The sequence below is a fragment of the Oxyura jamaicensis genome, chromosome 2 (genome assembly GCF_011077185.1).
Source record: "Oxyura jamaicensis isolate SHBP4307 breed ruddy duck chromosome 2, BPBGC_Ojam_1.0, whole genome shotgun sequence".
NCBI classification, from domain to species: Eukaryota; Metazoa; Chordata; class Aves; order Anseriformes; family Anatidae; genus Oxyura; species Oxyura jamaicensis.
Window position 1 is genome coordinate 73,567,056 of NC_048894.1, and position 11,074 is coordinate 73,578,129.

Genomic DNA, 11,074 nt, shown 5'->3' on the forward strand with positions numbered 1-11,074 from the left:
TAAGTTATGCTGTATGTTGTGTGTTATGCATCGTTATATCATCCATCATTATATACTTCAAATATATGGATAATGCAGGATAATTAGGGTAACCCTAATGCAGATGTATTGCATTTTACTGCAACAACAATGTAAAAAATGTCATGCTTTAGTTTATATTCATATTCTACTTATTAATTAAAGAATAGCACTCAAAATATGGCATTGCCAATTAATAAACCAAGCCACTTATGAAAAATAGCCATTTATCTGAGAAAAATCTAATATGGCTTGCTAACTGAAGTATCAATTCAAAATCATTTTCCAAATTGTATATGATTTAAAGATGAAAAAAGGGATACTAATGTTATATTTTGAAATTTCGAATTTTTGTTCCATCTGAAATTTTAATTGTATCTCTGTATGTCTTTTAAGTATTGCAAAACAACAGCATTTCTCTAGTACCCTTTGACCAAGAAAGCCAGGTTCCTTTTTTTTTTTTTTTTTTTTTTTTTTTAAGTTCTGACAAGGAAGAATGCTAGGTGATTCATTTTCTCCATAACCATAACAAATCCAAAGTTCATCTGAGTCTGGATAAGTTTAAGAAAGAGTGGAGAATGACGTGGAAGATAACGGTGCCTGTTGCACGTATTACCTCCGATAATTTATTGGCACAACCTCACCTTTCATCTCTGTGGAGCAACAGTGTCTCCTGGTGGTCAAGTAGCAGTTGGCATCAGGCAGGTGTGTTTTTTTTTTTTTTTTTTTTTCCCTAAAATATACAACTCCATGGCAGGTAATACATATGAAGGCACTACCACAATAAGTCTGATAATCTTATATGAATTGTTTCCTTGTTTTTTATTTTTTATTTTTTTGTATTCCAAATGCACTCAAGTGTTTCAGATATCTGTAGTTAATGATGTACATAAATACTTTAGAAGAACTTCATGTTGAAAAAAAATCACTAACAAAAGACAACTCCCTCCGCCCATGATCTTACTCCTCCTTGATTATTACTCAAATGCTCTTCCCCTCCCCCTGGCCAAGGATGTGTTTGATTAGGGGATTTTTTTTATTATTATTATTTTTATTTTATTTTAAGGAAATAAAAAAATAACACTTAGTTGTCCTGAGTCTTTAAACATTTATCATCCGTGTTCACTATGTGCATTGCTTGTAGTTAATGGGAACTATAAATCCCTTGTGGAAAAAAAAAAAAAAAAAAAAAAAAAAAGCTTTCTAAATTATTCTAATTTCTTCCATTTCATTTTCTTCACTACACACACAAAAAGGGAAGAAGGGAAGAGAGTTAATGTCTCCCTATCTTCAAATTCAATTTGAGGCATTTCACTTGATGAAATGTATATTTGTGTAAACATTTCTCACTAGGGATGGCATCTAAATTTGCATTCTGGAATTTGACAGCATAGCTTTATAACCTTGCATTCTATTCATTGATCACTAGCTGCTGTGTGCTCTTTAAGTAATTTCCTTTTCATGTTTATCTTAAATTGAAAACAATATAAGGTTCTAAGCCATGTGTGAAGAAATTCAGTAGTATGAAAATGCTGTAGACTAAATACAATTGTTCACTCCTATGTCCAAACAGCAAAATGTGGAGTTAAATGTACTTAGAAAATCTTTATTCCATGGCAAGGTTACAGACTTAAATGAGGTTTTATTTATTTATTTATTAATGCAAAAAGAAAATGTCAATTGAGTCTCTTACTGTGTATGTGTAGGTGTATAAAATACACAGCAGGATAAAATATAAATTAGAGTATCTATGAATGTTATCAGACAGAGCAGGTAAAGAAAGATGTGCTCCTTCAGAAATACAGATAAGCATGGATCTTTGCCATCAATAGTTAGATAAGTATTCAGAAGGTTCAAGTCTTCTTATGGAAGTTTTATTCTTAATGTGTGTTTCTCTTTTTCTTTTTTTGCTTTCTTAGTGACTAAATACATCATGGAGTTATGGTACCCAGGTCTACAACTGCATGCAGATGGTGACATGCTCATATGAGAAGCCTCATAGGACAGAGAATGACATGCTACAAGGTATTACTCAGCTTAAGTCAGGTTTGTTGAATTGACAGACTAGAAAATATCGTCAAGTCACAGGTATAACATGATTTCTGAACTTACTGAGTATAATGAAAGGTAGTATTTGTATTTGTTCCAGTAAATGTACAGTTAAAGAATCACTCTAAACATGCAAAAATTCAGACTTCTTAATTCAGTATAAATGAATCGATATCTGGACATTTAAAGATGATTGAATTACTATAATTTTTCCATTTTTCCTCACTAAAACTGCTTTTCCTACTACATCTGTGAGTTCTTTTGTATAAACCCTTTTAAAAATTAAACCCTTTTATAAAGTAATAAAAGTTTAACGAACATATAATGAAGCTTTCCACAAGCTAATGAATATACAGATGACATAGTAGTATAGCCTTATTTTAGTTTCAGACATGTAATATTGTGAGATATTCCTGCACCAAAATTTTACACAGCATCAACACATAGAAATTTCAGATGCTGGAAAGCACAGATTAGGGGATGCTCAGATCAGGAGCTTTTGTTTTGATATTGGTACTGGTTCTACCAGGTTAGGACTGGTACAAATGCATTGTTTTTGTTATTAAGATCCTTGTAAGAGACATAACATCTATAAATATTGAGAGCTTTCTAAGGAGGAAAGTGTCAGTGTCTCTGGGTTTCAATTAAAAAAAAAAAAATCTTCATAAAAAGAAAGCCTTCTGATGTTTGGCACACAACTGTATAGCTTCTTTCCCCCTTGCTTGCATTGGAGGTTACTCTTTTCTTATAGGTAGAGTGAAGCCCCTGTGAAGTGAGGTGAAATAACTGTGTGCAAGATAACACAACTTGTTGATAGAGCAGAGAAGATTATGTGATACCTCCTATGCAGCTTTTACAAATAGAATGAGTAACTGTAGTAAGAGCCATTTAACTTTGCTGCAGACAAGTGGAGTTGTAGAGTCCTTATCTATATGTATCAACAATTAATGGCTCACAGAAGGGGGGCTCATGTTTTTCTTTCACACCTCATCATCAGCTTTTACCATGAAAGGAATGGTGATAAGAATGATTTTTCAAAATCCATCACTGTCTGTAGAATGAATCAAGACATTCGGAAACATCATTAGTTTACAAATGGTATAACCTAGATGGTCACAAACAGGTAAAGTGCTTATCAATAAAATTCACAAGGCTTAAATGTCTGTGTATCTTGGGCATGACTCCCATGGTATTCAAGTTCCTCAGCATGAATATTGCTTACAAGTTAAGATAGCTTTGCAAAAAATGTGTCTGAATTGCAAATACTTCCAATATCAACAAAACTTAAGTGCATGGATTTACCTATGAATAAGTATGTACATAAAACCAGGGCTAATTCTTTCCATATGGGAAAGCTAACAAAAGTTTTCCTATTGATTACAATCTATCTTCAGCTGCATGCACCATCAGTGAACAAACCAGGTGACTCTTCCACTTAAATTTATCTGCAATGCAGAAGAGTGGCTGAGAATAAATAAAAATCAGCTGCAGGGGACATCTATAATTCTCAAAAGAGAAGGGAACAAAGGAGGAAAAGAGAGAAAGGTGTGAAATTATTCTGAGTCCTAAGAGACACAAGCAAACTACAAGAATTCTGGAAGCATTGTTATCATTTAGCTGGAGAAAGACTGCGTCAAAGTCCTGAAAAAAAATGCAGTCACAGAGCTGGGGTTACTATAGAGAGAATTATAGTAACACTGCAGGTACCGAACAGCTGACATTTTAAGAATATGTTTTTTTTTTTTAAGAACATAGTTTTCTCTTCAGTACACATGATGCTCATGTATCTGCTCCAGGAGAGAGAGAGAGAGAAAAAAAAAAAAAAAAAAAAAAAAAAAAGACAATGATAAGCTAAACCACAACTTTTAGATGGCCTAGGAGAAGACACAGTGACAATTTCCCATCTAATTCTCAGTTACTGTGATGCCATGAGTCTGAACTGTGCTATCTATTACAGCTTATGATGTACAAGCCAGAATTTCAGTAAAAGCTGAACATCTTAAAATGTCTCTCTGGTTTTGAGACTACCAAATAAAGTGGCTAGTTTTCTTTGAAAAATAACTGACCATTAGCATTTTACTATGAGTGGCTGAGATATGATTACATCTAACAATAAATGCAGAAGCTGTTCTGTGGAAAACTTGGTCATTTGTGAACCTTTAAATTCCCTCAAAATTAATTTACTATTGTACTGGGTCTGGCTGGGATGTTAACTTTTCCTGCAGCAGCCCATATAGTGCTGTGCTCTGCACTTGTAACTAGAACAGCAGTGGTATCACACCGGTGTTGTGTCTGCTGCTGAGAAGTGCTGGCACAGCATCAGGACTCTCTCTGACCCTCCTGGGGGGTGGGCAAAAAAAAAGTGAGAAACATCAGCAGGGCAGCTGACCTAAACCAACCAAAGGGATATTGCATACCATATGATGTCACACTCAGCAATAAAAGGGGGAAAAAGGAAGAAGAGGGGAGGGGCGGGCTCTCGTTGCAAAAATGTCTGTCCTCCTCCTGAACACCGGCTACATGTGTTGAGGCCCTGCTTCAAGGACGTGGTCAAGCATCGCTCATTTGTGGGAAGTAGAGAGTAATTTCTTTCCTCTGCATTTCCACATAACCTTTACTTGTTTTGTTTAGTTATTCCCTTTCCCCCTCCCTCTTCCCCTTTCCTTTTTATCCCTTTAGTTAAATTGTTTAATTAATAATAATATTTCCTTAATAATTTTTTTCCATTAATTAAATTATCCTTATCTCAACCTGTGAGTTGTTCTTTCCTTTACTTCTTCCCCTCCTCATCTGAGGAGGGGGAGTGAGAGAGCAGTTGTGGTGTTCAGCTGACTAGCAGAGTAAAACCACCACAAATATAACTATGGAGCTTACAGATGCAAGCTGTCCTGCATCTAATCAGACTGGAGAAAGGGGACAGCAGAATTGTGGCCCTCCTGGATCAGAGATAGATAATATGCAATGGCATCTATGTTTATCTGTTATTGTCCCAGCTCAGGTCAAGGGAAGATGAAAAGATGCTCTGGGTCAGTGCATAACCCGCCCCCCCTCTAGTTTGTGGGTACTTTAACCTAAAAATTAAATCCTCCACTGATCTAAGGTAGCATAGATACTGTGGTTGTAGTGGATCTATGCTAATTTATTTCATCTGAAAGACTGACATGAAACTTCCTTGAGAAAATGTTATTTGCAATTTTTCAACAGGTTTAATTGAATCTAAAATTCAATTTGTTCATACTATCTGTAACCTTTAAGCAATCAATGGCTATACAATTTCAGTAATGACTCTTGAAAATTAGAATTATTGAAAAGGCTCACAAGTAGTGATAAGCAGTGTAAGGTGGTATTGATTGGCCAGTAGAATACATTGATTTGAACTGCAAGCAGGTATTATACTAGAATAATTGTATTACTATACTTCTTTTTGCCACTGTTATTCTGAGTCACCTGTAAGTAGATTCATAGTATTTATTTGATTACAGTTTTAACAGGTTTTAATAGCTTGAGCAGATTTATGGCTAAGGAAACATGAAAGTCTGAAAAACATCATGCAAAATGTATTGAAGGCACAAGTTTCCACAGGCCTTTTTCGTTTAATAGATTGTGAATACTTATGATTTACTGAACAAATATGTTTACCATATAAATTTAAGACTTTGTTTGTACTGTGCTTGCAAATGAGTTTTCTCAGTCTAAAATAAGAGTTGGATACATTATTTTTCATCTAGGTGTTGTATTGTAACCTTACTTCAGCCAAGCATGAAATTTTGTACTGAAATTTGCAAAGCATGCACAGTATTTATGCCCAAACACACGATCTGTGTGGGGACTATTTCAGTAGACTGGAAGCTTTAAAATTACTAGAAATATTCTATTTTTCCTGATTGCAACTGGAATAACATTCTGTCAAATCTACTCTTAAATATATTGCTACCATAAACAATGACAGAACATCACCAAAAAAAAGAATGAACGAATCAGGACTATGATAATTAAAGGGACTGTTCAAACACAGAAGATGGTGGTCTCTGAATCAATGGACTTTTAATCAAAGCAAGTGACGGGTAAAGACAGAGTGACCACTGTTGCAGCAGAAAATGGATTACTATACTATACCTTTAATCGATAGGTAAGCATATAAATAGTAAGAAAGGGGAAGTTAGTGCAAGAAGAGGATTGTACATAAGGGATAAACATATGTAATACAAGGAGAGAAAGGATGAAACAGCAAGTTTGTTCATCCTGTCGTTAGAGAAAACTGTGTAAGACTTAAGTTCTGTAAAAAGAAGATCAGAAGTTCCTGGCAGACCTAGAATCTTACCCTTCACTTCTACACAACGGTCTTTGCTTTGGCTGTTTTTTTCATCTCATCAGCAAAGATCTATATTAGTAACTGTGCTTGTATTAGTAACTTGCACCATGTGCAAGTCTCTTATCAATGTCAGTGGAAGTGTCAAGCGTGAAGCGTGTTTACCATATGCAACACAGTTATACCAAGATGAAAATTTTGCTCTGATTTAGTCTTCTGTTACAGGACTTAATGTAGATTTGACCTTAGGGGGGGGAAAAAAAAAAGTGAATCTAAACGCTTGAAACAAAGTTTGAGTTGTATCTTTTAAGGGGCTGATTGTCATCTCATACTGATGGTATACCCACGTAATGGCAGTGAATTCAGTGCATTTTGCATTTGCAAAATGTCGAGATTCATCTTTTAAAAGTTCTCCCTCAGCTGTGTTTCTGGAAGATGTAGTGAAGAGCTTGCCTATTGCTGAAATGGTTAAGGATCATTACCAATACCAAGTTTCAAAGTTTGTCTTCATTGAAACATCACATGGAGGGGGCTGAAGGGTCAAAATGAAGCTGCACAATGAAAAAACAATCATTACTCTTTTGTGTTGTATGTAGACATGATGTTTCTCAGGCCTTGAAGTTTCAAGTCAGCTTTATAAAAAAACTATTTACAGTAGGGCTACAAACATATAAGTGTCGTTTTTATTTTTTATCTGCATCTACCACCCATACAAACACACATCCACACCAGCACACAAAAGGATGACATACAAAATAATGAGGATCATTGAAAGAGAGTAGGGAACCTGAGCATTCCTTTTTTTCCTTTTTTCCTTTTTTTTTCCTTTTTTTTTTTTCCTTTTTTTTTCCATTTCTCCCCGTTTCTTTCCTTTTTCCTGTTTTTTTCCTTTTTTTTTTTTTTCCCCACATGTCTATTTCAGGTTTCTAATTTGAGAGCACCTTTACGCAAAAGAAAGGGGTACTCTTTTACAGTCACTGATGTGAGCCCAATTCATACTGAACTGTACCACCATTTCTGCTCTTGTGGCTCTTGGTAGTGATTGGACATTCTGATGAGACATGGGAATTCTCATTTTTGTAAATGCATGGGAGAACATGATATAGAAGCAAAGGGGCTTATGAAATACTGAGGATGGAAACTAAGGAGGATCAAGCACTTCACCAGAGAACCAAGATGTTATCTTCAATGAGTCACAGCAGTTCGGAAACTTTAAGTAAAACTCTAAAACAGCTTCTCTATTTGCAACAGGAAAGCAGGGGGGAGCAGGAGAAAAGGAACAGTGTAGCCAGGGGAGCAAGGTCCAGCAAGCTCCCACAGCTCCAGGGCCTGGCATGGCTGGGCTGTGTCTGTTAGGTGGGAGCTGGGTGTGAGGGAGCTGGGAGAGGCCTCATAAAGCGGCCAGCCCCAGATTTTTGGTAATAGCTACCGTAAAGTAGATATGCTATTGTTCTTTAGAACCACATTAAGTTTTCACGGCTTACAAGTTTTCAAGCAACCTGCAAAATGTCTCTAAATCTCTATATTTGCCTGAATGCTGTCAAAAATAATTACTCATCTGAGCACTTACTTTGTAAATTCCTTTACCAGTATTCAGCTTCATACATTATTATATTACTGCTTCAAAAGCTTGAGTCATTCTGTCAGGGTCCAGAAGCTATTCTTGATCAATCATGCAGGACTGTAGTAAGCCAAGGCAGGCTACCATCAGACATCAAAGCAAGCTGTTAATCCTCTTATGTTATGCACATACACAGAAGTTTTCCTTTCAGAGATAAAATCTTATATTGCCTTTTTAATGTTTGCTAAAATGCTACTCAGCATTCAAGGTTTGGTATGTTTTATGATTGCAGTTTTGTCATGGAAACCACCTGTTTCTATGGAGTTGTTTGCCAGAATCTAATCTTTCATTTAAATAAGAAATGTTTGTGTTTATTACACTTGGATACCTAGAAACCTAGAGACTTCATCTGCATTAGTCGTCTTTCTCTTGGGTAATACATATACATATAGCAAGAGATATGCTCTTCTATGGCTGAAAAGTGTCTCATCCAAATGCCATCAGCACGTAAACTGATACAGTGTTCTCTAAACTCCTCCCCAAATAGCCTGAAACAAGCGCTCTGGAAGTTGCAGTGTGTTGTCTTTATGGAAGTGCTATAGTGGGAGTGAAACTGAAAGATAGAATCAAGAAAACCATAAACATTTCACTATAAACTTCTTATGCAGTTTGGATTACCACATAAAGCTACTAAGTCAGACCCTAGTTACTTTCATGTTCCTAGATGCAGACAAATTTACTGCATCTAGATGGAGAAACCACTAGCTTAACAGCAGACAAGGGGTCAGTTTAACAGTTTGTACATGATTTTGAAACACATAGAGATGTACGAAAAGTATTAGCAAAGTGGAAATTAAGAACATTTAATAGCATAGGAATGTAACTTTTTAAAGTTGTGGATGTAAAATAAATACTTTACTGTGGTGCTTGCATTAATTTGCAAGGCCTATCATAGAATTCTGGATTTTCTTAAATTTCCCTAAATGGATTTTCCTTAATGTTAAGAAATAGTGAGGACTCACAGTGGAGTAAAGCATGATATGAAGGAGAGTTGAAGTTCCTCCCCTTCTTTACACCTCTCTCCCAGTGTGAGTTACACTGTGGGGCAAGAGGAGCACCTGGGACCCATGCCGTGCACTGCTATGCAGAGCCCTGAATCCAGGATATGGTGGGGGTAAGGTGTGGGGGTACTTCAGCTCTGCAGCTTGCATGGATTGGTCTACATGGACTAAAGACTCATGCAGATGAATGTGAATTTATACAGATGGAAGGGCCACTTCATTGAAAGTATCCTTGATTGGAGCATGAATGCAGAGTGTACCAGATTAAGATGGAATGGTTTGTGGGTAGTCCAGGTCGAGGAAGTATCTTTGTTCAGAATGAAGCACCCATGTTTTACACTAATGAATACAGTAACTGGTTTGGGAAGTAAAATTCATCTCCCTCTCTCCCTAGGAAATCTCTGTTAGTAAGGCTTCCTATGTTTGGAAAGTGCACATCATTAAACAGGAATAGCAAAAATCAAATATGTAACTTGATGCTTAATGTATCACCCCAATTGTTCAAGACTCTTTCATACTCCTGGGTGATTTTTCTAGTTACTCTTGTATTGTTACCAGGGCCCCGAGGCCTAATTAATAGACCTTAATGGCCTCACACAGCCTCACCTGGGGCCTCCCCCCCAACACCCTCTGCCCATGTGCCCAGGAGCCTCATTCCAGTTCAGGTCTGGGCTTTTAGTTCTTTTCTCAGCCTTGTCTGTGGCCATGCCTCTTGGACCTGTGCTGCAAGTAGCCTGACTTCAGCCCTGTCTTCTGGTTAAGTTTCTCAGCCCTGTGCTGTAGCCTTAACTGTAGTCTCATCTCTGAACCTATCTCCACTTGCTCCTGACTGGTCCCCTGGGCAGACTCTGCCTCTGTTTTGCTGCTTGCTGTGCCTTCAGTGTCCCCCAATACTAACACCTGGCTCTGCCTGATGTGGTCAGGTACTGTGGGACTGTGTTGGTGGGAGCACTGTATTGTGCTGGGTCACCCCTTTGCTCCTGACTTCTCCTCCATGGGAGAAGCTCTTGTACTGGTCTTGACAGCTGAAATTGTCACGGATAGAAGGTGGGTCTTTTGGGGTTCAAGCACTGAGCTGCTCAGCTTTACGGACGTAGTAGCAATTCTGTTGCATATGCTGCCAAAAACATCAAGGTTGAGTTGATTTCACATTTGGAGGGCCCATTCAGAGATCACGTTTGGCATGATTTAAGTGGCAAAATCTCCGTGAAGTTCTGTTGGGGACGGCTGTCACCACCTAGCAGGCTCGCTGCAGTAGTCATTATTTAAGTGCAGAGTTGGTTTCTTTACCATGCTTTTGTTGTAACATTGTTTGCTCTACTATAGCACCTATCGTAGTGTTTAGAGATGTGATTTTTTTTTTTTTTTTTTTTTTTTCTGTATTTGTACTCTATTTCCTAAACAGTAATTTAGGATTAGCTGAGAACACTGGTAACCAACATTTTACGTCTCTGACTACCATCCATCTGTGCAACCAACCCACAGACAGCCTGCACAGATTTGCCAGGCGCAATAATAACTGACATAAGTATTGAAATCTCTCTTCCACATGGCATGGTCTGGCTGGTCTGGAGACTGCTGACAGAACAGAAGGAAAACTCACTGTTGTGGGCAGGCACTGTCTGCTCTTTCTGACCTTCCCAGTCAGAAAAGACCTGTGGCTATTTTAAGATAATAATAAAAACAAAACAATGTGTATATATATACGCACACCTTACAATGTAAACCACCCCTGCGTTCCTTTTATAGTCTCATCTTCACACTTTCTCAAGTGCTAAAAGCAAGCGTGAGGTAATTTAACCACAAGTTGCAAAAAAAAAAAAAAAAAAAAAAAAAGGCAATATAAAAATGATTTTCTTTGTAGAATATTAAAAAAAAATAAAGAAGTTTATGCCCACAGTTTCTTGGATGACAAGACAACACATTTCAATGTGATGATGATTTCCATCTTAATAGTTTCAATTATTTTTAAACTTCATGTCACTTCTTACTCACCTAACCTACTTAGTGAGTACAGAAAAGCTGTGTAATTCTCCATTGCTTTTTTTTTTTTTTTTTTTTTTTTTTTTTTTTTTT

At 36.9% G+C, this 11,074-nt stretch overlaps 1 long non-coding RNA gene across 5 annotated transcripts in view; it reads left to right on the forward strand.

The window, feature by feature from the left end:
- LOC118163296 overlaps nucleotides 1-11,074 on the forward strand; it is a 268,072-nt gene that overhangs the window by 134,057 nt on the left and 122,941 nt on the right. For 4 of the 5 annotated variants that reach the window (XR_004748963.1, XR_004748964.1, XR_004748966.1 and 1 more), the window contains exon 3: nucleotides 1,958-2,043. This is a non-coding gene — a long non-coding RNA (uncharacterized LOC118163296). The remainder of the gene's footprint in view (nucleotides 1-1,957; nucleotides 2,044-11,074) is intronic. The other variant, XR_004748967.1, reaches the window with a different exon arrangement.